Source organism: Coturnix japonica, chromosome 3 (genome assembly GCF_001577835.2).
Source record: "Coturnix japonica isolate 7356 chromosome 3, Coturnix japonica 2.1, whole genome shotgun sequence".
NCBI classification, from domain to species: Eukaryota; Metazoa; Chordata; class Aves; order Galliformes; family Phasianidae; genus Coturnix; species Coturnix japonica.
Window position 1 is genome coordinate 13,068,272 of NC_029518.1, and position 26,926 is coordinate 13,095,197.

General features: G+C 42.9%; 1 long non-coding RNA gene across 3 annotated transcripts in view; it reads left to right on the forward strand.

Annotated features, from left to right (window-relative positions):
- The window catches only part of LOC107310980, a 110,040-nt gene that overhangs the window by 67,856 nt on the left and 15,258 nt on the right, over nt 1-26,926 (forward strand). For all 3 annotated transcript variants that reach the window (XR_001553815.2, XR_004306637.1, XR_004306638.1), the window contains exons 7-11: nt 6,502-6,674; nt 12,147-12,332; nt 13,534-13,606; nt 22,152-22,315; nt 23,226-23,312. This is a non-coding gene — a long non-coding RNA (uncharacterized LOC107310980). The remainder of the gene's footprint in view (nt 1-6,501; nt 6,675-12,146; nt 12,333-13,533; nt 13,607-22,151; nt 22,316-23,225; nt 23,313-26,926) is intronic.

Consider the following 26,926-nt stretch of genomic DNA (forward strand, 5'->3'; position numbering starts at 1 on the left):
CAGGTTAATTAGGCATGGATAGGCAGGGAGCAGCAGTTATGACAGAAGCTTTAATAGATAGGATCATTTTCAGCACAATAATATTAATTAGCAATTGCGATAGAGAACATGAGGGCAGGTGGAGCACTTTCTGTCAAGGTATTTTTATAAAGAACTGGTGTATAAACACCCATTGTAAATACATTGTCCTTGTCAGGTATAATAAATGCCTTGGCACGTACCAGCCCTTCTCACAATGGAAAGATAATTACAGACACAATTGCACACTACTGTGTTTCTCCCAAATGCTAACTGTGTCACCAGAGAGATCTAAACAATTATGTTTGGAAAACACTGCGTGACTGTTAATAGCCATTTCCAAAACGCAGACAGCAGATGTGTTATGAAAACCACTGTGAGTATTGAGCCAGGCAGGGAAAACAATAAAGAAAAAAAATGTATTTCTGAAGCAAATGTGGAAATGTGAAGTGGCAGTTGGGTGCATAAGCATTTTGGAGGAACTTAGGCCTCTAGCTTACTGAAGCCAAATTCAACCTCAGCCTCCAAATATTTACATATTTCATAACCTTTATGTTTTCTTTTATATATGTTCTTCTTAGAAGCTTAGGTAAGAAGAGCTGAATCCGGAACACATTACTCATGGGAAATTTCTATTCATGTCATTGAACATTCACTACTGATAATCCTACTAATAATTGTTACGAAAACTGTGTTATATGACCTGTTGTATTTTATTATATACAACACATATCATACACTGTATAGCTATATTACAGGTCTACATTACATACCTGTAATACTATATTCTGGTAATTAAACCAATTAAAGTGTCGTTATGATCTCACTAAACCCCAGAAATATGAGATGTCAATCAATTCCCTTTTTATCTAGATGGAAAAAAAAAAAAAGACAATGTTAAGTGCTCTTATGTTCTTATGTCTGTGTCTTCATTTTTGACACACATAAATGCAATACAGAAGACGACCACAGAGGGAAATGTGACCTGCATGCAGTCTCCACTGTGAAGCAAACTGCTGCTGGACATGTACACCTCTTTAGTTCCCATGGTACACCTGAGCAGGCTTTTCTGTTACAGCCAGAAAATGTAAAATATTTAGTAATATTGCATAGTTATTACAGATTTGGTATAAGCAATACACAACTCTTTGTTCAGTATGTAGGTTTTGCACGTTGTCCCTCAGAGAACACCAGAACAACCTGGATGAGCCACTAATACCTCACTGTGGTCAAATGCCTTTTCCCAGGTGCTGAAGTCCCTAAACTGGTCCCTGCAGAGTCAGCAGGTCCAGCTGTCCCTCTTGGCTCTTAGAGGTTGAGAGATGATCCTGAATTAAATCTTTTCAAGTTTCCCAGGACATTTGCGTGCCTGCCTGGAGCATGATAATATATTCTGAAATGAATATACTTGGGGCAGAAATCTTCATCCTACTCGAGTTCTCCCACGGTTCTTACAGTGGGGGCAAGATATTGGGCAAAACCCAGTTGCTGGGAGCTGGTTTCCTGGAGCTGAGTAATGGCAATTTGGGGGTTTGTGCCTTGTATTAAAAAGAAGCACTTGCTACAGCTATGTTCATGATCACTAAAGGATGCATAAGAAAGAATTCAAATTATGCTGAGAGACATCCAGAGGAGTGGCGGTGACACAGAATTAATTCAACTGGGCTCTGGTTCTCACACTGACAAAGTGTTTCACACGATGCTGTCCACTTTGTTTCATGCAGCATTGGTCTAGTTCTATTCCAGGCTGATAGGGTCAGGACCGCATTCACACTTTGCCAGCAGAGCATCTGCACTATCATCAGTCCTTGATCTCAGCTAGCATCTTGATGGGGGATTCTAAAACAAGCAATAATAATAATTAGGATAATATCAATGACTGACTAGTGATAGTTACCTTTTAATATGCTCCAGAAAAGCTCCACACTGCAGTTTCAGCTCATCCATAACTGTTTGTATTTGTATTGTCTTCCTGATGGGAGGAGGGTGTTAATGCCAAGAGCTGGAGACCACAGGGAGGAAAGAATTGTGATCTGATTATTCTATTGTGCCCCAGAAGATTATCATCAGAAAATGAGGAATAGAGGAAAATGTGGGCAATAATGTTATTACTAAAATGAAAGAATTTGAATATAATCATAGCAGTTAGGAAAATGTGTTTTTAAAGACCTTGAGAGAGGTCATAATGAGAGTTTACTTTGTAGATCTAATCACAGTTTTACAAGACCATATGCCAGTTCCCAGTGGTGACCATGGGGAACAGCAGGACACCAGTAATTTTCCAGATGTGGCTTTCCCCCCCTAGAAGGAGAACAAAACCAGTGAGAAGAACTGGAGTGACCCAGCCTCTGAACAGCTCTACATCTTTTGTCTGAGATGCCACCAGAAATAGTTCTGGCTGTTGCCTGGTAGCATCAGGATAAATTATTCTGCAATGTGACTGGGACCACAATGGAGAGGGATAAAATCAGAGAGGGATAATAGGACTGATTTTATAGAAATATCTCTATGTAACCAGGCTGAAGTGCACATACCATGAAATCTGATCCAAGTATCCAATGAGCATTCAAGGTTCCATTAGTATTGTGGGTGATGGTGAGGATTTGGGGTTCCAGCAAAGCATTGCTACCTGATGAAACATGCCAATGTAGAGAAGGTCACAGTCTAAACTTCTGCTCTTTACTGTAACTTCAGTGAATACTTAGCCCACCTTGATCAGATCCATCAGCCATCTGTGTTGGGTCTCAGCATTGCCCCTATTACACTGCAGTGTGAGCACTTTCCTGGTCAGAGCTCAGCAGCAATGGGACAGTTCACATGGGACTTTGTGGAATCACCAGATCTTCACCCTTTTTTGTTTAAAGAGAGCCCTGGCTAGAGTAACCTTTCTTTAGGAGTGGACTTAATAGGAAAAAGATATCTTGAAGACGGTGGAAAAATGATATTTAGCACAAAAGGAAACTCTGGAGTCATTTGATCTCCTCTGCACATTGTTCTTGCAGCCTTACACCCTTGGTCCGTGCTGCTCTTTACCTCTGTTTTACATGCTTTGTTTTATGGTTTGTGATTGACATCAGCCTGGGGAATGGAACTATCACAGATGACACAGAGGTGTGTGACTTCACCAGTAACTGACCCATAACTTGCTTGCAATGATTAGGGAACAGACTAAGATTCACCAGAAGAAGCCAAGTGCCTCAATAACTTCCACTCCATAGATGCTAGCTGAAGCCTAGGCATTATTTGCACCATCAGTTGCAGGGAACATACTGTCATTTCCATGCGAAAAGCATAGCTCATGATAGCTAAATCTATACAAGGGAAAAAGGCGTGGTATTTCCTAATGAGCTGGAGACGGAGGAAATTTTAGTCAGAGACACTGAGTGGTCATCTAAAAGCAATGATGCATCAGAGGATGTTAAGGCCTCCTTTTGCTTAGTCAAATGACTGCTGCCTGACCACGGTGCAGATCACAACGGGAGCTGCTGAGTCAAACAGGAGAGCAGCTCCAGTCAGGCTGTGCTGAAGAGAAATGTGCTGCTATACACATTACTAAGGACTGGTGGAGAGTCTTGGAGAAGAAAAGAAAAAAGCCCTCGTGGGAGATGGTCTATTTTTAATGAGCCCAAACCTCTTCCACAAATTAAGTGAAATATTTTAAAAGGAAACAATATTACTTTGGTTTTATTTGTTTCAGCTACTTAGTTACAGCTCCACGTGGACACAATTAATGGAGGAAATAGAGTATTTTATAAGCCCAGGACTCTAAGATAGATATTTTGTGACCATGTGAAATTCTTTGCTGTAATCACCACACATTCCTTGGGAGAAGGCTGTATATTGCCGAAAATTATTAACCTCACTTCCAAGATGTTGTGTCTAGTCACTGAATGGCAAAGGTTACAAATTGTCATGGCATTACTCAGTGATGAATTTTGCCCTCTGATTTTCCTTAAAGTCCCTGCTGTCCAATTCTGGCTCAGGTCCATTCTAATTCTATTCAAAGTATTCCCCTGCAAGAAAGAGAGAAATGACCTTTCCACTGAAGCTAGTTTTATTTCCCAGATCCCTTTCAAACTCCCTGTTGTGACTTCATGTAAATCACCTGGATGTTCAGCACCTGATTTCTCTGTTTTTTAATGGAAAGAATATGATTTCCCCTTTATTTGCTCATTTACATGATGAATTTTTCAGGACAGTGAATCATCTTGTTTGGGTAGTATCTAACACCAAACCATCTGATCTATGCTGGTCAAAGAAGAAAAACAGAACAAGGTAAAATCCGAGGATGAATGTTGTGGAGATGAAGAGTTTCATCTGTGCCTTGCCACGCATTCTTGGTGTTAGAAACAAAGAAGTCATCCTTAGAAAAAGAATGGGTTTTTATTCCTCTTGGGGCTTCCTGAAATATCAGAGTCAGGATCCATAAAATACCAGGTCTGGGCTTTCTGGCAGGAGTGAGTGTGACGGCAAGGTGTGATTTCTGGATTTGTGAATGGAGACAATTGATCAGTTCCTCAGATGATACAAATCTATGTACTTCATTATCCAGCCATCTGCTCCTCACAGGCAGACCTCAGTATTTTCCTCTTTAGCTCTCAGATTGGCTTTGCTGAGAAGATTTCATTGCATCAGCCTATTACATGGAGGTAAACATCATCCTGTGGATGCAGTAATCTGTGCAAATATCCTGATAGCTAAGTGCAGTGGTGGAGTAAATAAGCAAACAAACCCAACACCCCTTTCCCTCTAACGCACCAATAAATATAGTTTACTGTACACATCACTCTTTGGGACCACGTAGGGGTGGTGTGAATCCATTAGCAGGGCAAGGGTGAGTGACTTCTGACTTCAGCGACCCTTAAAGTTAATCCAGCATTGTAGAGGCAGAATTAAATGTGATGAGCTCAGAAAGTGTGATAAAACCAGATTTAAGTGCGCAGCTGGGCAGCAACCTATAAAAGCAGAATTTAAAGCCATAATAAAAACTTTGTAATCTAATTACGACGGTAAAGTTAAAGGTGAGCTATTTGCAGCATGATTCACATGTACCACGGCTAACCTCTGACATCTTGAATATATTATGTGGTTTCTTCACTACAGGAGTAATTTTTTAGTTTCTCTCTCACACTGCATGGTTCCCCAGGTTTTATTCTCAGAACTCTGCAAAGCATCTGCCTTCCTGTGTTTCTTGCTTGAGGCCTCTCAGAGCTGCTTGTCCCCAGGCTCTGGGCACTCAGCACCCAGGCATGCAGGCAGGCCTTGTGGCAGGTGCACATGTCCAAAAAATCACAGCATGGTCCAAGTAGAAATCACAGCAAGAGCAGGTGTATCTCAAAGTGATTTTAGCCTATCCAGTCTTCAGACCATCAGGGGGGAGGATGGAGAACAGGATACAGGCTGAATGCATGATATGATACCAGGCAGCCAGTTCCCATTGAAACTCATGCTATCATATCTTCTTTATACATGGCACCTAATTAACACCACCTCAGATATGAACTCCCCTCTCTGATTTCCATGCTGGCTTTTCCTAAAACCAAAGCAGTGGGAAAAACAGCACCTTGAACTCTGCCCAGTTTTCCTTCAGCACTGCAAATGCTGCTGTTAGACAAGGCTCCTTTTCCCTGGCTGGTGGGGTTCAGAGCACTCTCTTTAGGGCACGTCCTAACAGCCTTAGGTCCAAGTCTAACCTCTTTCACCAGAAAAACCACAAGAGGCAAAATAATCTAATATGAATGTCATTTTCCTGGGTCCCATTAAGTGTTATCCCACATCCAATGAGCATAGGCAGGGGTGTAGCAGTGGGGCCTAAGCAAGTTTGCTCAGCACGGTAAGAGCTGGGAAGCTGCTTTTCACCATAGGAAATGCAGTTGTGAAGTTCACTCCTTTCATTCAGCCAGCCTGTGTCAAGACAGAAATTTCAAGTCATTGAGTGATTTACCCCGTGTGTTAGTTCTGACTTCTTTTTTCTACACATCCAACTAGAACAGAAATTTCAGAAGAAAATCTCTTTATATGTGGTCCTATAAACTATACTGTCATTTTTGAGTTAATAGAGCTTGGTGGCATTTTATAAATCAAATTATGTTTCATTTTGTTCTGTTTTAATTTAGCCCCAGAAGTTTCCTTTTATGTCTGATTGAAACCAAGCAATATTCCTAGAATGTTCTGCTCATGGTTGTTATTCATGGAATTGTTTGTAGAATCAGTGTCCCAAAATAAACCATGTCCTCCTCCAATGCCCTAGCTGATAAGGCCCCAAAAATACTTGCATTTGTGGTAGTGGATTTAGAATTATTATCTAAAGCAACAAAGAAATACTTTCTTCATAATAATAACAATAATAATAATAATAATAATAATAATAATAATAATAATAATAATAATAATAATAATAATTTGTGTATAGGTAGAGGTTTTCCCATATAAACTTCTGTTACTCCTGAGATGACTTAATCCAAAACTCTCCTCTTTGTACAGCCACACAACAACTGCATTGTGATAGGATGCTCCATGGGAGACAGCAGCTTGTAAAAGCAGTCGGGGTCTACCAGAGAACACCACAATAAACAACACAAAACACAAGAAGGAGCCCGCCAACTGCAGAAAGCCAGCAACAGGATCAAAAGAGAAATGTCCCAGGTACAAACAAGGTGAGATACTACTGAGCTTAAGCCAGCAGCCACCCACTGCGTGCTCTGGTGGGCTTAGAAATCCCATCCTGTATGGCAGCTCCTGCATGCCTGAGCTCACTGACAGTAAGGCAGCATTTAACACCCTCAGTCTGCAAGGCACAGACAGGAGATGGTAAATACCTTGATAAGGAAACTGGAGTGAAAATACAGGCTTTAGGCAATCCAGATTTTATCAGGGAAGTATGCAGGGATGAGTAAGTACCTGACATGCAGATGTACCTATGCGCAGTGCCAACAGTCTGCCAGTCCACACATCTGGCCTTAGGCATCACGCTCACATTTTCACACCCATGTGATTTTGGGGTACATTGTGGAGGCAGATTTTTGCATGGGGTTCTCAATTACACAATGGTAGAGCCGAAAACAAATCTGCATCTCTGTCCAGAAGCACCTATAGATTTGACACCGGATAACTACATTTTTGCTATGTGAAGCTGCTTGACTTTATGAGGCTAATTACTCTGCTTAGCAATGACATGCATTTCACAGCGTGAGAATCCACGTGTGACAGGTGACAAAAGGATGCTGCAATTGAAGGGCTCAGCAAAGTCCTGAAGAAATGAATTCCTGAAGAAATGAACATTGTGCATTGCTGTGTGAATGGCTGGTGTCTTCTGGCCCATTGCTGTTAGTTTGTGACCTAGGCAAGAGCCATGCCTGGTACCATCATAGTCTCTGCAACGTGAATCATGGATTCTTCCTGGGGGTGGTGCTTAGTGTGGCTAATGACAGCCATAAGAAGGAGAGAGGCCCAGGAATGGATAAAGAATAAATTGGCTGCACTGTGCACAGAGAGGGCCAAGCAGATGTTGGGCCTGATCCAGAGTCCATTGAGTTAATGGAAAGGATCCCTTTGGTTTCATTGGACACTGTATCAGACCATTACAGCTTCTCAGGAAGTGGTGGAGACCAAGGGTAATAACTTGTGGTGACTGGAGTGGTTTGTGTTGCATAGGTGTGGGCTGTAAGGTTTTCATGGTGAAAACAGATGGATCTTCAAGACCTGTCCATTTGGCCCTGGGAAACCTTCCTGCCCCTCCTCCCCCACCTAATGGGAAGCAGTCTCCTGCGGTTTTGGTCCTCTAGCCAACATTTTGGTATGATTTCATGCAGAAGTGCCCTTCTCCCTTCTGACTTCCACCTACTCCTCAGTGAGGTTCCGGTGTGATCCTGAGATGTTCCAGACCATTGACTTGAGCTGTCCATAGAGAAGGAAGGAACAAGGCCTGCTGAGGACTGTTCACCAGAGAGGGTTTTTGTTGTGGACCAATAAGAAAAATAATGTAAAGCAGGTGTTTCTGCAGTTTTGACACATTTATAAAACCAGTGTTGTCCAGCAAGTCTCCCACTCACATTCTCATCCACGTGATATGGCAAGGTCTCACACAAAGGACTGCAAATAGAAAGCATCTCTTTGTACTAGCTGGCTTTGGGCTTGCACTAGGGCCCCTCTCCTCTTCTGTTGTCTGTGCTTTTCTGTTTATTTAGGTGTGTGCCTTTGTTTCTGTTTTTACATTTAGCACAAGTAGAAAGGAAATGGGATTTTGTATGGCTTAGGAGCCTAGGAGCACACCATGTTTGGAGTATGGGCCTTTATTTGTCCTCATACCACAGATGCAGGTGTTTGCAGGCCAGATCCTCTACTAGTATAAACTGCCCCAGCCTCCAGGAGAGCTTCCTCCATCTGGCCAACGCATTTGAGGAGGTTTGTGATATCCAGAGGTGCACTTACAGGCTATATTCAAGCCAAGCTGGTCTCATAAACCTCCAAACAGGAGTGAGAACTTGTAGCTGAGTAGCAGCAGCCATTTTCTCTTGGTGGCAGCTCGAGGAGGAACGGATTGATCGCTGCGTACAGAGGTGCATCAGCAAAAACTAGAAGCTGTCTCATTCAGGCTTGTTCATTTATTGGCAATGCAGTTTTGGGAATGGTTTAGTTTAATTTATGCCATCTTGGACAGAGGTGAAGAAGAAAATTATCACAGTGATGTCAAGTCTTTTCACAGGACAGATCCAACAAACACAGATAGCTTTTCTCCTTCTCTCTTTGTCAGCAAGGGAAATCCTCATTGTGGAGTGAGATTGACTAGTATTACTGAAGGAAAAACCTTTGTAACCCAGAAGAAACTCTGCTCTGAATGGGCTTTGTAGTTCACAAAGGCTGTGTAAACTAGCAAAGTATGCTCAGCGCTGGGACTTCTATAGTGATTTATTCTTATTGAAGACTCTCCATCATATCAGTTCTTATGCAGCTGATCTCCAGCTGTATTCAAATAGACTTCCTTCCCCTTTGCATGCACATGACTGCTAGTGTGAGCAAAGGAATTCACACTGATCATGGTGTGCACACACTACAGTGGTGCCAATCTTGGCTCACGCTGAACTGGGTTTTAAGTACATAGCAAGTCCGAGTTGTGACCCTACAACAACCAGCATCCAAAACATAATCTCCCATTCTTCCTGATAACAACACACATCTTGCCCTGTTTTAAAAAGAGCTGGCATTGATAAACACCGCTGAACTTTCTGTGTGAGGTAAGGGTCACAGTACAGCTGGATGAATTTTCCTGCCTTCCAGTCCTCTTTTTAACCATACTGGCTTGTTTACGTTTGGGTGGTAGATGGGTGGATCCCTTACTGCAGATTTTGGCTTGTATTTGTCCACTTGGATGTCAACATAAAGAGCTGCAATTATATCATAATCAAGTCCTGCTATAGGAAATGATTAGTCCGTTCATTTTCCATAAATACTGGCTGGCTTCACCTGGCAGTGGCTGGGAATTGTCATGGCAGATATAAAAACCCAGAGAATATGAGGATTCATAACTTCATGTGAGTTATGGTGTTTCCCAGGTGACAAAGTCTAACAAGACTATGGTATTAAATTTAGATATAAACAGGATGCCAGAGGAGAAATGTCAGCTTTTAGACTGGGATTCAGATAGAAGTAGCGAAAGCACAGGTATTCTGACTCAAGGGCAGTACTGCTGTCCTGTTTCAGTCAGGAAGTTAATTTCTTATTAAATTAAGCCCCACTCTGAAGGAGAAACTGCAAAATTTCAGATTAAAGTTCAGAAACATCCAGGCTTTATAATCATATAGCACTTCCAGTTCCTACCTTTCCACTACAACAACCTTTGCTCTTCTGTACCCACTGGTTCCAGTGGGTGGAACTGAATATAAAATGTAGCCAGCGTATTAACTTCAAGGCTATTTATTCTACAAGTGAGCTCTAATTCCAAATAACACTGATGCCAACTTTTTTTTTATCCCCCGGGACTCAGGCACACAACACACTTTCCTCTACTGGAGCTCATCATTCCATAACTCCAGAAATTGCAATATAAACTTTGGCTACTATGCACACTTCAACTTGAAAACACAGCAGTGATCTGGGATTTTAATTCAAGCAAATTTGAAAGCGGATTAGAAATGGAATCCAGCTGCATCTCTAATAGTCAAAAGACAAATTAGCAGAACATTGGAGCTGAAATGAACTCTTTCTTTTATTTTCACCCCTCCACCCACCCCCTTTTTGCTTCAGAAGAGGAAATACATAGACCAAGAATACCATAATTAAAATGTCATTTGTTCCTTACCTTGGTAGAAGTTCTCACCAGCTGAGTACATCTCAGTTTCCATCCCAAGCATTTACCTACAGCACAGGGTTGGAGAAGGAGGGGCTATTACTTGTTTTAAGAAATTAGGAATCAGAGGCACGCACAGTCTGTCTGTTTTAGTCTTCAAAAAGCGTGTTGCCAGGCTCTACAGGTTATACATCATTAGTGCACAGAGTGTCCAGGAGAGCCCAAAGCTTGTGCAGGTGTGTTGGCAAAGCTCACACCGCTTCCCTCCCTTTTCCCTCTCCGCTGTGCTTCCAGCAAGCCGATACTTGAAACTCAATGCGGCAAAATCGCAAAGAGCTCTTCTGAAGTTTGTTAGCTCCAAGCTCACCCAGCAGACGTGACTGTGAGATGGCGCGTGGAACCTGGAAAGGACTCGCTGGAAAAACAAAACCACTGAGTCAAAAGCTTAGTGTGTTTTTCCATGATCGTATGAAAAAAAGAAAGTGCGTGTGTGTTTTTTTAAGCACTTTCAGATATTAGAAGTTTAGTGAACACAGAGACAGTTTCTTCTGTTGTTTTTTTTTTTCTTTTCCCCTGCCCTTGAACTTTCGGAAGGGCTATAGGGAATATATTCCAGCCTGTTCTCAATGACCCATTCATATGGTGGTTTTATTTCAGCTTTTCCCAAAAGGGAACGAGTTTTATTCTATCTCTGCTCCTGGCATTAGCTGCCATTATTTGTGCATCCCACACAAATAATCAATAAAGTGGATGGCATCTGAAAATAATTATACACGCAGCTCTTCCCTCACTTCCAAGATGGAGACAGAAGCTGGGAAAAGAGCCTTTGCATATTCAGCACTTGTTAAAGAAATGAAATATAGCACTGTGTGTTATTACTGTATCCTGAAACCTGGGCACTCAGCAGCAGTTTTCTTTTGGCTCTGGCCACACAGCACCTGATCACAAAGCTAATCATCCTTGCTGTCTTTCCTAGCTGTGTTAGGTAAGTTGCCCTGTTGGCTTGCACTGCATGCCAAAGGGTGAGAACTGTCAAATGGGTCACAAATGTAACAGCCAGCAGCCCATGGCCTCCCTTAGGGAGGAAGGATCTAGCTGTGTCCAGTATCTTCCTTTGTTTAGGGGACGGCACCACCAGTTGCATTTTTACAACCAGATGTCCTGGCCCCAAGCAAGAGCACGGTGACAAGTGGGTGGCCTTTGCAGGGTGTGGTGTCAGTCTGTAGTATGGGCTGAGACTTTCCAGTGAAAATCATGTTCAGTCCTGAGTTAAAATGGTGAGGCTGTCTTTATACTACTCATGGCAAAGTCACCTTTAGATATTCATAGGACTGTCACTGGCAAGTGACCTGATTCAGGTTCTCCATAACCTTACAGAGTTCTATCAGCCAGGAAAGTGAATGAGTCATCTCACTTCAGAAGATATTTAAAGACTATTTTAGGAAGTTTGTAGCTTCAGCTTCTCTTCTTGTAATGGCTAAGACAAACCACTGGCACAATCCTGAGCATTTTCCCTCTGGCCTCCCCAAACAGCAGCTGCATCAGGTACCAAGGCTGAGACTCTAAGCAGGCGGCAGAAAAAGGAGAGACGCAGTTCTGCCAGGGCAAGTTGAAACTGCAGAGTACGGCTTTCTCTTTTTAGACCTTCAGTTCTGGAGAAACTGTGCAGTACTGTCACAATAGGAACTTGATCCTGGCCCTAGGCAGTGCAGTAATACTGCTTTTACTGATCTTTCCTAGGAGTTTAATCGTGGCCTCCACTAAAGACAAGAAGAGAGGTGAGGTGAACACAATGTGGTGCTTCCCAAATATTTAACGTACACTTTTCTCTCTTTCGCTGCAGAGCCGGGAGGAATGACATGACTGCAGCCTGGAAAACCTATAATGTCTGCAAGGGCTAGAAGCTGGAGGCATCGGCAGTTTGGCAGCAGCCTCCCCAGGAATGAGCTGAGGACATCAAGCAACTCCCTACTCTCAGCTGCTGGGTGCCACCAAAGCTATTTCACATACCTAGAAAGCAACGGCACAAGTGAGCAATTACTTTTTGCCGCTACTAGAGGGTCTCTTCTATCTCCTCATCTAGGCAGCCAGGAGAAGTGTTTGTTCATGGCCTGCTCCATTGTCCATCCCCAGTTTTTTTCCCTAACAGTACATTGTTTGTGAAGTTGTTTAAATCCTCCTGCCAGCCCCAACAATGCTTCACACAAACCCAGCATGTCAGGAGCTTCCAGACCACAGAAAAACCAAGCCTGCTCAGCCCAGTACTGTTTGTTGTAAAGTGTTTGCATAGTGATTAGCTCATGCACGGACATACACAGCCGCAAATCTCCAGGTTGTCTCACAGCCCTTTCATTCAATTAAGGCTGTTGACTTAGTCTCATTTTGAGCACTAACTGGATTTAGATAAGGTAGTGGAAACCAAAACATCAATTGTGTGATTTCTGTCCCAGCCAGTATGTAGATCTGAAGGGAATGTTTGTGCAGGCGATAATCGAGGTAGTGCAGTGATTAGGACAGTCATTTCATGTAGGCTTCTATAAAGTAAAAACTCTCTGCTTTAAGTACAAGCACAGGCAAGAGGGAAGTAAGGGGAGCTGTTTGCCTCCACAAACTCCTTCTTCGCCTTGCTTAATGTGCTGTGCTGTCAGCAGCAGCTGGCAATGTAGAGGTTGTGGTTTGAAGAAGCAGTAGTGGTTGGGCTGGGGTTGAGAGCTCCCAGCAGGCAAAGGGGCTGTACTGGAGCCCAGCTGGTGTAACCGAGACCACTCCTCTGAAGCCATAGGTACAGAGATGTAATCATTTCGGATTTAGACATTAATTTTTTGTCAGCAGGAGACAAAGTTATTCCAGGATAGTTTCTCCCCACAAGCTTAACTCCATCTTCATTTCCTTATGAGTTTGTATTACCAAACTCAAACTAGCTTTCCTCACACATATGCATGGGAAGAGGAGATGCAGATAGCACAGACTCATCATCTCTGCTCTTTAGAAGGCAGGTGGATGATATTTCCCTTATCAGAGCGGGAAAAGAAAGCTATTCTATTTGCAAGTATACAATTTTGTGATGCCCTTCCATGTCTCCTCCTGTTCACACGCTAGTGAAAAAAGAATTTGGGAAACATATGTATCATTACATATTTGTCACATGCACATTTCAATGTGAGTCTTTTTTGGTCACATTCTTTTTATAATTGGGAACGTGGTTTGTTGGCATTCATGATGTCCTGCAGATCTTCAGCAAGAATCAAGGAGGAATCATGCAAGAAAAGCTGCCCTGAAGACGTTGCTTCCTAGAGATACAAGGTGAGACCATTAGAACAGATATCAAATATTGTTTCTTTCTTCTTTCCCAGAGTAGAGAGTTTCTTTCCCAAATTATCCTTTTCCCTCTGACATTAATCTGACATGTAAAGATATCATTCTAACATGTTGCCTTTTGAGAACTGCTGAGGGAAACTGAAAGGGGGACAAATGCATACCAGTTGTTCAAAATGATGAACTGGGTGCAGCTTTGAAGTACATATTCCTCCAAACAATAGAGCTTCACGACTGAAGAAATGCATTGCTTCAGAGAACTGTTCTTCCCAATTCCTCCACCCTGCTTGTTTTCCTTTAGAGTCACACAGCTTTTTTCATAGAGGTAACATTGGAGACAATGTGAAAAGCATTTATTGGGAGAAGTGCTGAGCCCATGTGTAGACCATCAGGTAGGGATGAGGAGAAGGTGCTGAGCACCTCCAGACATCAAGCCAGTATTTCATATCACTGCTCCTGGTTTGGAATGGGAATCACACTGACCAGCCTCAGCTGTCATATTAAGTGCACTCACAGCTGTGCCCCTTATTGAACCTTTCTATATGGAGGACATTTGCACATGGGAAGAAGGCGTTTTAGAGCATTCAGACACTGCTCAGTATTTCCATCGGCGGCTTGGAGGACAGAGTGCTTTTAGCTTTCTTACATCAGCATATGGCAAGAACAGCAGAAGTGCGTCATGCACTGTAGGCTTATGGCCTCACTCCCTGTGCAGACACATTGAACCTGTGACTGCTTCTGTCACAGCTTCTACAATCAGAAGCAGGGCAAACAGTTAACATTCACTTCCTCCGGGCTGCAAGGCTGTGGCTGATGCAGTCCTGTCACACAGCAGTGCAGATCTCTATGACATAGCTGAGCAGCAGCAGAGCTGTGCCCAACACAGGGCTCTGCCCAGGCATGGTGGATTAGTTGCATATGCGGTGTGCAGCTTTGGGGCTGAGCAAGTGGCTGTGTGTATTGTGTACACACATACAAACACTTAATTGTTGGCAACCTAAGATATATTAAACATCTTCTAGTAGTGATGAAAGATGGCATCCTCCCAGAGTTTTGCATACCTGTGAGCTAATCAGTCCTTTGTGTGAAAGCGTAGGTGGGGACTCTTCTAACAATACAAAGTTGATTAGCTCATCATCTTGGCTTTAGAGGTATACTTTGGTGCCCATCCTGCTTTCAGAGCTAGGAATAATCCGGCTTCAGTGCCATCTTCTTATAAGAAAATAAAGGACTGAAAGTAGTCTTAGAGCTTGGTACTCTATCCTGTTTCTCAGTACAGGTGTTAAGTAGGTATTTGCCCACTATTCACTGGTATTAGTCTTGGCTTCAGGTCCCCTTTGGACAACTGTTGAAATGATATATATATACATATATATATATATGTGTGTGTGTGTGTGTGTGACATAAATAATTGCTATTTTTCAGCTGTTGGTTGAAATAACATGATGGAAGATTAGATACAAGTGATTCACAGTCAAGCCGAGGATGCATCAACAGAAGTCTGTTGGTCACAGTTCACTTAAATATGTCTGTTAACAGTTTGGGTGGTGGAGCAGACAGGGCTCTTACAGTGGGTTAAAACAACAACATAGACAGGAAGGTCCCAACTATGAGCAGGGAAGGCATTTTATTTAAGTGCTTTAAATAAACTTTTCCTCTATGAAAAAGAAAGTGCTTAACCAAAATGTACATAGGAACCTGGTCATGGTACTGACAGTAGGCTAAGAGAACTGGACAAGTTCCAAGTCTACCATGTGATGCTGTGGCCAGAAATACATTTGCTATTAGGAGAGATGATAGTGATAGCACTTTTCGTGTGGAGATCATTCTATCTCTGCAGAAGCCCAGTGCACAGATTTGTACTCTGTATTTCAAGTAAAGACGTAAACATGGGAGGAAGTCTGGAGAATAGCAGAACTGATTCAAAACATCATGATGTATGAGGAATTGTTTTTCTGTTAGGTTTGTTTAGTCTAGAAAAGGCTGAGGATAGTTATGAGAGACTTCATGTGTGTGGACAGTAGCTGAAAGGAGTATAAAGGGATATGGTGGTCACTGGATATATTTGCATGGTGAAGGAGAAGATCTAATCAGCTTTATTTGCAGCAAAATGGAAGAGGTAAGAGTTTAAGAAAGCTCTATCCAAGGAAAGGGAAACAATAGAGCTGATGGGCCAGGGAGCTGTTGGGATCTCCATCACTGGGAACTTTCATGAGTTAAAATTACAATAGGCAGAGAGGTGCAGAAGGATTTCTCCATATCAACATGAGTTTGGATAAGCTCATTCTTCAGAGTATGTTGGTTTGACACCAGTGTTATGTTGGTCTGAAGTTTGGTTGCTAAAATAGGAAACGTTCTGGTAGGTGGGTATGTTTGCACAGAAAAGGTTGATAAGGCAAAGAAAATGATATTGTTGTCAGAAATAACAGCCAAAGGTTTTTTATGTTCTGCTTAAAAATATATACACTTCAGGAAAGTAGATCCTTTAGCAAACTATATTCTTTCATTAAACAAAATATTTAGATGGAAAAATTTGCAATGATCTCTATAGATTAAGCAGCACAGAAAAATCCTCAGACATCTGAATTGCAATTGCCAGTACAGGAGATGATTGGTTTTTGCCACTTGGGATTAAGAAGAGATAACACATTGCCTCTGTATGAAATGGAAAGACAGGTAATGAGATTGTCAGGGAAGCCTGGGAGTGGCTTCAGCTGTAAAAATAAAAAGCAGTACAAGTATCCAGAAAGGCTTTGTGCAATGACTTGTCAAACTAAGAGCGAAACGGTATCTTTCACAAAGTCGAAGAACTGCAACTAAGGGACGAGAGACAGAAACTCAGCATTCAAAAACAGCTAGTTCTGAAAGGCCTGCCCTTACTCATATTCAGTCCAGGAAACTGGTTAGTGGGTTGTGAAACTACCATATGTTTTTGCAGATGCTCCAAGTCTGTATGCTTTCCTTATGTATATATGTTTTACACCCACTTTTGAAAATGGGTCAAAGCCTTCCAGTCCTCCAGGAGAAAACTCATGAAAATGTACAGATCTGTGATGCTGTGATTAATGTTTCTGGACAGTAATTTTGCATTCCCCTATTGAGGATTGGAAAAACAGAGTAGAGTGCAAAAGGAGATCCACACTGAAGTTCAAGGCAGACACATCTGCCTGGCTGTCAGATTTCACGCCAACAAATTGGAAGAAAATTAAAAACCCCAGGCCAGATCTAGACCTTGCTCTGGGAGTGCAATCAGCTCTGAAAAGCTCCCACACAGGTATTGATGCTTGGTGTAAAACCACCACCAAAACTCCTCTTTCTCTCTGCTCTTGCCATCCCTGTAATACAAATATGTGAAGTGAATATGAAGGAATGAGGTCTTCTGGTTAAAATCATCTTGGGTTTGTATCACTTAAGAGGTGGTTGCAGCATCCATCTCTGCCTGCCACAACTCACCAGCAGCCCTTCCAAACATTTCAAGTCACAGGCTTACAGCTTAAATCAACTGCAAGTGTGAGAGAGGGGGACCACAAATGCTCAGTAGTTCTTTTCACCAAAAGCATGGGAGATTTGCACCCTGACACCATATTTCTGTCAAGCATGGAAGATGAGCTACTTTCAACATCTTGTTGCTCTTACACTTAACTCTCCAGCACAAACAGCCCCAAACTGCTCTGGAGTAGGAGAAATATGACACTACCAGTTGGTTCCACGTTGCCTCTTAATACAAAGTACAATACAAATTGTGTTGTTTGTACTCCATTACTCCGTTCCAAATTACAAGCCTTATCTCACAGGAAGCTGGGGACAGCTCTATAGTTTTAGAAACCTCATGGTAAAAGGGTCATTTTTAAAATATAGTGTTTTCCAGAAAGGCTGTCTAAATAATATAGTGATGTTTAAATCCTCTGCTTCCTTTAATGCTATTTTCAGGTTGTTTTTTTTTTCAAATTAAACATTAGGCTCAGCAACATGCAAGAGATGTTAGATTAAAGGGACAAGGCTTGGGTTTTCCATGTCTTGTTTTCCATGCTGTGTTTTCCATGTCTAGAAATAGCTATTCCCTGGGCGGACCAGGTGAATTCCAGCAAGGTTATTGTCACTGGACTTCTCACAACTTTCTGTATAGTAGAGAGAGAGAAGTGCCTGTCTGCTTTAAGAAAAATCCAGCCAAGAGCACTGGGCCACATCCTTTTCAGAGATAAATCAACATTGTGTGAGTGGCATTTATGGAACCATGACTATTTTCATCAGGATCAGACCTTCTACATATGGTGAGGAAGTGGTAAAGATCACAAAGGGAAGGAAAGATATACAAGCATTGCAATAATTGCAGAAAGCTATTGGGTTTTTCTATGGAGCTGTTGTGATTTTCTCTAAAGAATTAAAGCGTGACTTTCTCAGTTCTCTTTCCCTTTAAGGAAACACACTAAGCAACATGTCCTGATAAGACAACAAGCACAGATGCTCAGAGGAAGAATACTGTTGTTGTGAAGATACAGGCCCAAAAGGCAAAATGTCTGTATTTTATTTGCAGCTCTGCCACAAACTTCCTGGATGATCATAGCCAAATTAACCAGGTCCATTTTTTTTCAAGCAGCTTCCATGCCCTTTCTGCATATGCATGAAGCACACATTCACCATTCAGGGCATTCAGGGACTCAGATCCAGAAGCAGGCAAGAGCTTCAGAGGAACTGTGCTGCTCCAGATCAAAGCCCACCTCATCTGATGGCCCATCCTTGGTAGCTGATGGAAGTGTGTGCACGGGGAGGAAAGCAAAAGCAGGGTGAGCAGAGCTGGATACATCCATACTGCACCTTTCCTGCCTCTAGCCACACCAAGGTGTGGGGACTTCCAGAGCAGTGAGTGGTTTGTATGAAGTTAGCAACCCTCAAAGGATTTCTAAACCTGGGAGCATGAGTTGTCCAGGATAAGCTCTCAGGGCACCTTGGGAACTTTTAGCTTCCTTGGAGTGGGACTCAGCCGCTTTGCATCAGACCCTCTGGGTCACACAGGGCTTTTGTTGCCGGTACAAAGGAGAGCCTTCCCATCGCTGTGTCAGCTCCCTGCCTCTCACAAGGAAGTGATGCTGCCTGCCAGGGAGTTGAGGCTAAACACACTGGTGTTTCCTCATGCCTTGGAAGGGAAGTCTGGAGAGAATTATTGCTGTGATGTATAGGAAGTTTGCCAGCACAATGCCCTGTAATAACAGCTACTTTTTCCTTCAGGTCATTAAGTTACAATATTTTTTTTGTACTCTTGCTCATGACAAGTAGATTCTGAGTTTAAAGAGATGTTTTTCTCCTCTTTCGTTTTTCATGACTAAATACATTTTGCAGGTTTTCATCCTTTATGGCAGTGTATCCAAATTTCCCTGTTCAAACTGTCTTCTTCCAGATCTGTCCTCGGAGCCAAAAGGCTATAACCAGACAACTAACACATCTGTGCCCTGTCTTTGTGGCTCTGAGAACTAAAGCATAAGTAGATCTTCTAAGAAGAACTGCAAATGATGAAACTGGATTCAGAACGAAGGAAAGTCAGTCTGCTCTCAGAGACAGTCTCACATCTGCTTTGTCCATGCCCACCCAGCCACAAGCAAGCTGCAGCCCAGAAGCCACAGTGATGCTTTAGGGTGATGCTGGATATGAGCCTTCCCTAAAGAACTTGCAGGCATTCGTATGCCTGGGCTCGGGCTCCAAGTGGTGTTAACATGGCTGTACAGCCTCAGCCTGGAGATGGCTTTTGTCCAGTTGGCGGAGAAGGGGACTGGATTGACATGCAGCTGTTTGCATCGGCAAGTGTAGACACACCCAAATTCTTCTAACATCCTACTGGAGGGTACTCAGATATTACCATGATGAGGGCAGTCTGAGAACTTGTTTAGACCAGAGTATGGTTTTCAGTGGCAGTTTTCTGTCTGATTAATTGTGTGACTTTGTGCAAGTCTCAACTTGCTGTTGCCCTATCCAGTAAATGGGAATAGCAGCATTTGCCTCTCTTCGTAAAACACTTTGAGGTCTATGGATAATCCGCCTTCTTTTTCCCACCCATGATGATGGGGCCAAGTGGAATCTTACAACACATTGAGTTTCTGTGGTCTAGCAATTGCTAAGCAATTGAAAATGACTCTTTGGCTTGACTTTACACCTGTGAATGCCGTATGATTTCTCATGGAAGCTCCTAGTTTAAATCAGGTCACTATACAACAAAAAGTGCATGGGATTAAGAGAGAAACTATGGTAGTCATCAGGACTGTACAGATCCATGATGACCTAAGTGTCCCAAGGCACTCTGCAAGACCTAACCACACATCAGTAATCTCATCAATAACCTACAACATTTTGTGGTTCAAAGGTCTGCAAACATTTACGAGTGGAAAACTCTAAACATGAGAAGATTACTCCCGAGTGCCATATTGCTTTCTCCCTTGTATAATAAGCCGTGTATGCAGTGGACACAGTCAAAAGCTACTTTAGGGATTTAGTGATGTTCTCACATTATAATGTCCAACATTATGTTGTGAAAAAGTGATTTTTAGGACACATTTTCTCCTTTCCTTGGGACTTCCTTGACCAGGAATGTTTTCTTACATACTGAGTATAAGTCCATTCTTAGATCTCATCACTAGCAGATCCCAAATGGATGTGTTACTGAGGTTTTGCTATTTTATGCAATGACCTGGAAGAACACCTAAATCACTGCAAATAAGCCTTACGGATGAGTTGGGAACTGAAAAAGAGAGTGACAGGTTACAGATGCACAGAGATCCTCCCAAAAAACACTGCAAGGTTGTATGAGCCTTAAAGAGCTGGCAGAAATTTATATTACATGCCTTGATCTAGTGAGCTTACAGAGAAGGGGCTAAGGGATGGCTTGATCACAATTTCTAAGTGCTCGTAAGAGGAAGAGAATTGTGGGAATGAAGCAGATATATGCAGAAATTTTATAGCTAAAACTTAAGCTGAACATTTGTTACTTTTTTGTGGGGTGGAGGGCTGGCAAGAAGGAGTATTAACTAACTTCAGAGTGATGCTCCAAGGCTTCTTTAATAGGTCCTGTAGTCCCCAAACAGATGGGGGCAGATATTGAAAAATATAAGTTGTAGTTCAAAGAGGAAGCAACTGGAGGGTGGTCAATAGCCTTTTCCGCATGAAGTAACAGATTATGTGGTCTTCCTGAGTTAGTGAATCAGTTTGTGTTTTGGATTTCTTCAGCCACAGTAATATAAAAGACTCCATCTTTGCATCTTGCTGAGCTTTGAGCAGAATTAATACTGGTAGAAGTCTTTTGAGAAGGAACAGCATGTAGAGACTCTTGAATCCAAAACCAAATAGCTTGAGTTACTTAAGGCAGCTTTTCTTTTTTCTTTTGGCCTCCTTTCCTCTACCAGCTCATTACGTGATGACAACATCAGAGTTACCTACAAGCATTTCTTCCTTTAAATTAGAAAAAAAAAAAAATACAAACATAAAAAGAGGCCATCAGTGAGTGCAGATGAAAGGCTGCTCTATGAGCTGCTGAGATTTCCCAGAGCTGTGCTTAGGGTCTGTTCCTTGGATTGAGGACAGGGGTGTGGGGGCACACAGCACCTGGCTGGACTGGACCTTGTGGCTGCATATTTCATGAGTCCTGTCAGATACCATCTGTCCATACACAAGCCATGTTTTACTTATAAAGTAAATTACATTACACGGGCTATAATGTACATTTTCAAAGGGGACCCACCTTAAAAACATTTTGTTTAATAAAATAACTTAATTAGAAGAGAGCTTCTGGCTGATGTGGTTGAGGCTGTGATAATTTTTCCTTCTCAAATCGTTTTCTCTGTTTATTATACTTAATTATAGTGTAATTACGTATCCATCCTTTAGGCAAATTATGCAATCAGAAAATATGAGTGGTTCATTTGCCACTGCATTTGGGACCAGTGTTTACATCCCTAGTATAAAATTTTTTCTATTATTTATAGTATATACATATATGCATACATATAAAAGATGTTTCACACAGAATGAAGCATCAGTGTAAAAATTTTATTGACAGTCATTTTTTCATCATCCGCCTAATTCATTTGTGGCCTGCTAGTAATGAAAACATTCAAAGCTCAGAGTAGTCATATCTCTACACCATAACAAAACTTGCACAGCTGAGGAACTTAGAAGTTCCTCAGTTTAGCTTTAATTTGGGGGTGGATAATTACTAGTTTTAAGAGCATTTCACTTTCTAATTTTCTGGCCAGAATTTGTTAACACAGTAAGAGAGAAAGGAACCACACAATACTCACTTTTGGGCTGTAGATTTCTCTTCAAGTCATGGTTTCAAACTAACCTTTTTGTCCCACACGCTCCAATGAACTTTATACCCATGATAACACTGACTTTTAAAGACTAGAGTTTGTGTTTGAACATAGCGAAAGATGAAGACAAAAGTCTGAATCCTGAAAAACGTTTTTCTCCCTTGGAAAGCTCTCAGCACAAATTCAAATGGGATTCCCACTCAGCAATTTCATCCTCTCTTCATGTGCTTACTTTGCAGAGATGGGGCTGCTCGCACCATTGAAGTGGGAGAGGAAGTGGACATTTAGCCCAGTTCTTTTGGCATCAAGTGGACATGTTTATTACGGCTGGCAGAGCGTACCTGTGTGCAACATGGCAATCCTGCCTGTCACCACACCAACCCTACAGCTGATGGAAATCTGGGTAACTATTTGATTTATCCCATTTTCCCTGTGCTGGGGAGCTGGTCCTACCTCTCCTACTGTCACTCATCTGCATAGTGCTCTCCACAAGTGTCTTGCAAACATACCTTTGCAGGATATAAAAGGCCTTGACATGGTCCAACTTCCACCTTACTCCCTGCAGGCAAGCTGGTATTTTACAAAGAGCCAAAGTTTCTCATCTGCGTAAGCAAGACTGAATTTTGCCACACCACAGTGAAGGGCTAGGACCTGCCTGGGGAGTGCTGGGAAGGTCGAGGTAGAGAGGTGGCACAGCTGGGTGGGGAGAGCTGCAAATATCTGCATGGAGATAGAAACTGGGAGGGAAGAAACAATATGATTCCTGATCATCATCACCAGCCCTGTCGCTCCCCTGTGCAAAAGTGACCTAAAACATCCTTTCCATCTCCTCACCTTCGAAATACAACCACTGCCCCATTCCTCTCCCTGGGAATGGAGCATTCAATTGAGGTCTTTTCTGAGGGAAAGGTGCTACCCCAGCCAGCCTGGGATAAAGCTATGGAGAATCAAAACCCAGATCCAGGCAGATATATCATGGTAACCTAAGATCCAACAAAAGTTCAGGAAGGTTTTCAGAGCCAGCAAACTTTCCCAAGTGGGTACTGTATCTTCATCTCGTATCTGACCCACCAAGGAGGCACTGGTCTATGGCATTAGCTGGAAAGTCCTTGTGCACGAAAGATAGGAGATGACGTGCTAACTGCTCCATGTCTGCAAGTATGCAGCAACTATGCAGAATACCAAAGGGCCACAACACCAGCCACTGACTCAGTCCACAGTGAGCAGGCATGTCCCCAGAGCAGGATGAGGTGGGAGTAGTAGGTATGTAAGATGTTTTTGTTTTTTTCCTGATGTTATCCCCATTTTCCCAGGTCCCAGCTTCAGACAGTTGTCTGCCATCTGCTTTGGCCAGACACCAAGACGCTAGCAATTGGCTGGCATTGCTGCCATGAGCAAAGGTACAGTGCTATGAGCTGTCTGAACATTGTCAGTCTTTTCCTGCAGTGATTTTGCATGGCATGAAATAGGCTGGGATTCACAGGATGGCTCTCTGTCAGATCGGCCTGCTGTCAGAGGAGGATTTGTCCATTTTAGTCTCAGTTGCTTTTTGTGTGTTGCTTGAAAGGGAAGGTTTGAGACAATATTTGTTGGTGTTTTTTTATTCTTTGTTATGTAACCCTTTAATTTCTTATACTTTTTTTTTTGGAATATATATCTTAAAAAGCAATACGATAAATGATCCTAGGTAACTTTTTCCACCTGTACATTTGTATGGAAAGAATGCTGTATTTTACTATACTTGAGGGAACCTATGATGCAGTTCGCCTAAGGTCAGGCAGTAGTCTGAAGGCAGGGCTCAGAGTAAGAGTCAGATTGTCAAATCCTTCATCCCTTCCATCCTTTCTTAGTTTTGTTTCCCCTTGCATTTCTAGAGAAGAATGAAAGAGGGGAGAATTAAATTGAGACTGTGGGCTCCAGCATCTGTGTGAGGGGATTCTGTAGCCAAGTGAAAGGTGACTGGTCTAGATGTATCAGCTACTGATTCTTAAGTACCTCTTACTACAGAGTAAACTGCTTCAGAAATCAGCCTAAGATCTGATAACCCACAGCTCTAAGTGAGAACAAAGGTCACTGTTCCTGGGACTTCATGAACTGGATTTCAGTTATCAAAAATGGAGGCTCGTAAAGGAAGCTGACAATTTTATATCTTGCACTACTTCAGTGAAAACTGCACCCAAGATCAGGGTAGACAGAAATGATACATGGGAATGAGATCCAAGTGATATGCTTTTAGAAACCTTTGGAGGATCATGTAATGCACAAACCAAAGCCAGGAGTGGCTAGTTTTGATGTGCAGATCCATGCCATCATCAGTAAAATGAAGCCCATGCATCCCACCCATTGGCATGTTTGCACAATCACTGAGAATCACATCAATCTAGCAAGGCTTACATGAGAATTTTTCTCTCCTGCACATGCTCTTGGGAGGCATTAATGTTATGCTGAGGAACTCTGTTCATGGACTGGGAGTATTGTGTGAAATGCAATGCAGTTGTGTAGCAGAGAAAATACTTTCATTCCCATCCTTAAAATGTGTATGTCTGTGCTGCAAACAAGCTCAAGTCTGGGAGGGCTTCCGGAGAGCTAGTGTAGGGCAAGAGGATCACAGGGTCACCAAGGTTGGAAAAGACCTCTAAGGTCATCCAGTTCAACCGTCCACTTATCATCAATGTTTCCCACTAAACCATGTCCCTCAGGATGACTTCTAAACGTTTCTTGAACACCTCCAGAGATGGTGATTCCACCACCAACCTGGGTCGCCCATTGCAGCACCTGACCACTCTCTTGGAGAAGAATTAGTCCCTAACATCCAACCTGAAGCTCCCCAGCTCAACTTGAGGCCATTCCTCTCATCCTATCACTGTTACATAGGAGAAGAAGCCAACTCCCACTGGGCCATAACCTCCTTTCAGGCAGCTGTAGAGAGCGATAAGGTCACTCCTGAGCCTCCTCATCTTCAGACTGAACAATCCCAGCTCCCTCAGCCACTCCTCATAAGAATTGTGCTTCAGACCCCTCACAGCTTCATTGCCCTTCTCTGAACACACTCCAGGGCTTCAGCATCCTTCTTGTTGTGAAAGGTTCAAAACTGAAGAAATTACTCAAGGTGCAGCCTCACCAGGGCTGAGTGCAGAGAGGATCCCTGCGATGCCTCAGCCCCAGAAGTCTGGCCCAGTGCTGCTTCAGCACACACTGAGCTTCAGGCTTCTGGAGGCATCACAACAGTATCTGAACTGTCATAGTTAAACCCCATGGAGTAGCTTTCTGTTCACCTCTTCAGTTTTCGTGTCAGCATGCCATTATGTCATAAGAAAGCAGATGGATGCAGAGCAGGAAGAATATTTGGACATATTAGGCAGTGATGTTTAGTTCCTCTAGCTCATGCACTCCCACCATTACTCTGTGAGATAACGTGTCAGTGTCTGCAGCTACTAAGGACCATTCTGAGAGCTTCTCATAAGTGAGAAGCTGAAGTGGCAAAATGGGCTTTGTCTGGGTTTATTAAACTTGCATTTTTAAATCACCACTTCCTGTCTCAGTCTGCAAAATCCAAATGCTGCAGTTATAAATTACTGCACCAATTCTGGGTGAGTTCACAAATCTTTCTGCTCCATCCTGTAGACAGAGCTGACACCTTTCACCTCTGGAGAAGGTTGGAACAACAGGCATCTCGCTGAAATCCCATGTCACCAACTAGAAACAAAGTGAAAAGGGATCAAGCACACAGTAAATCCCTGCCAGGAAAGGACAATTCTTATCTCTGGATCTATAGATTACACCTTCCCTTCCTAGGAGACCCTGGTTCTGCTGCAGAAAAACCTGAGGACAGGGATTATTACATCATCACAAGAGCAGTGCCAGATTCCGCACCAGGGGAGGAGCAGCCCTGGCTGTACGTACAGGCTGGAAGTGAGATGCTGGACAGCAGCTCTTCTGAAAGGGATGAGGGCTCTGGCTGATAGCAAGTTGTATGGGAGCCAGCAGTGTGCCCTGGCACCAGGAGGGCCAACCACACCGTGGGGGGGGCACCAGGCCCAGCTCTGCCATCAGGCGAGGGGAGGGGCTGTCCCCTCTTCTCTGTGCTGTGCAGCCTCACCTGCATTGGGTACAGTCTGAGTGCCACAGCACAAAACGGATGTAAAACACTATTAGAGAGGGAGGTATGCAAAGATGGAAAAGGGTCTGGAGGACAAGGTGTATGAGGAGTGTGGAGGCCCCTGGGTCTGGCAGGGCAATTTCTGCAGGAGCTACTTCAGTTCTCAAAGGGCCCTCATCTCAGTGACCAAACTACTTGTTTATCCATATTGGTGCCCTTCCTTGACAGAAAAGCTACTAGGAAACCTGCACCAGAGAAACTACCATTTGTTACTATTCCTCTACGTCAATTACTTGGGCCTATCCAGACCTGCACTCTTGTTTATCAACTCTTGGCAAGCACAGTGAGGTGGTTAAGGCCCTGATGCTTAAGTTTATGGCTTAAATCAGTGGGATTATTCATGAGGTCAGAGATAACCATGTGCTTTTATAGCTGGCTGGAGTGGCGTCTAAAGCTGACAGCTGCGAGTCAAAAGCTCTGAGTCATCAGGTCCCTCCTCACCTTCCTGTGTGACCAGTCTACCTGTGTCTGCTTCCTTGCCTGCCACATAGGGAGGATGACAATCGCTTTTATCTGGTGGTTACTTTCAAATGGCCCTAAAGGCTTCTTTCAGTCTGCTGACAATTCAGTCGAAGGTGGGCTAGCGTGAAAAAGATGGCAAGGTATTTAACTAATGAAAGTGCTGTAGCTCAGGAAACCAACAGCATCCTTTCTTCCTCCCTATATTCCCACACAGCAGAGATTGCTGCAAAATTTTCTGTAAGCAGAGAGAAGTGGAAAGCCATAAAAAGGCTGAGATGAGTCTCTCTGAGCCAAAGAGATACTCATGCAGTGTGGAGGTTCAGGTGCTCAGTACAGCAGGTTGCTGTGCAAGCTGGTTCCCAGCAGCAGCTGCACCTTAAAAGAGGGCTCATT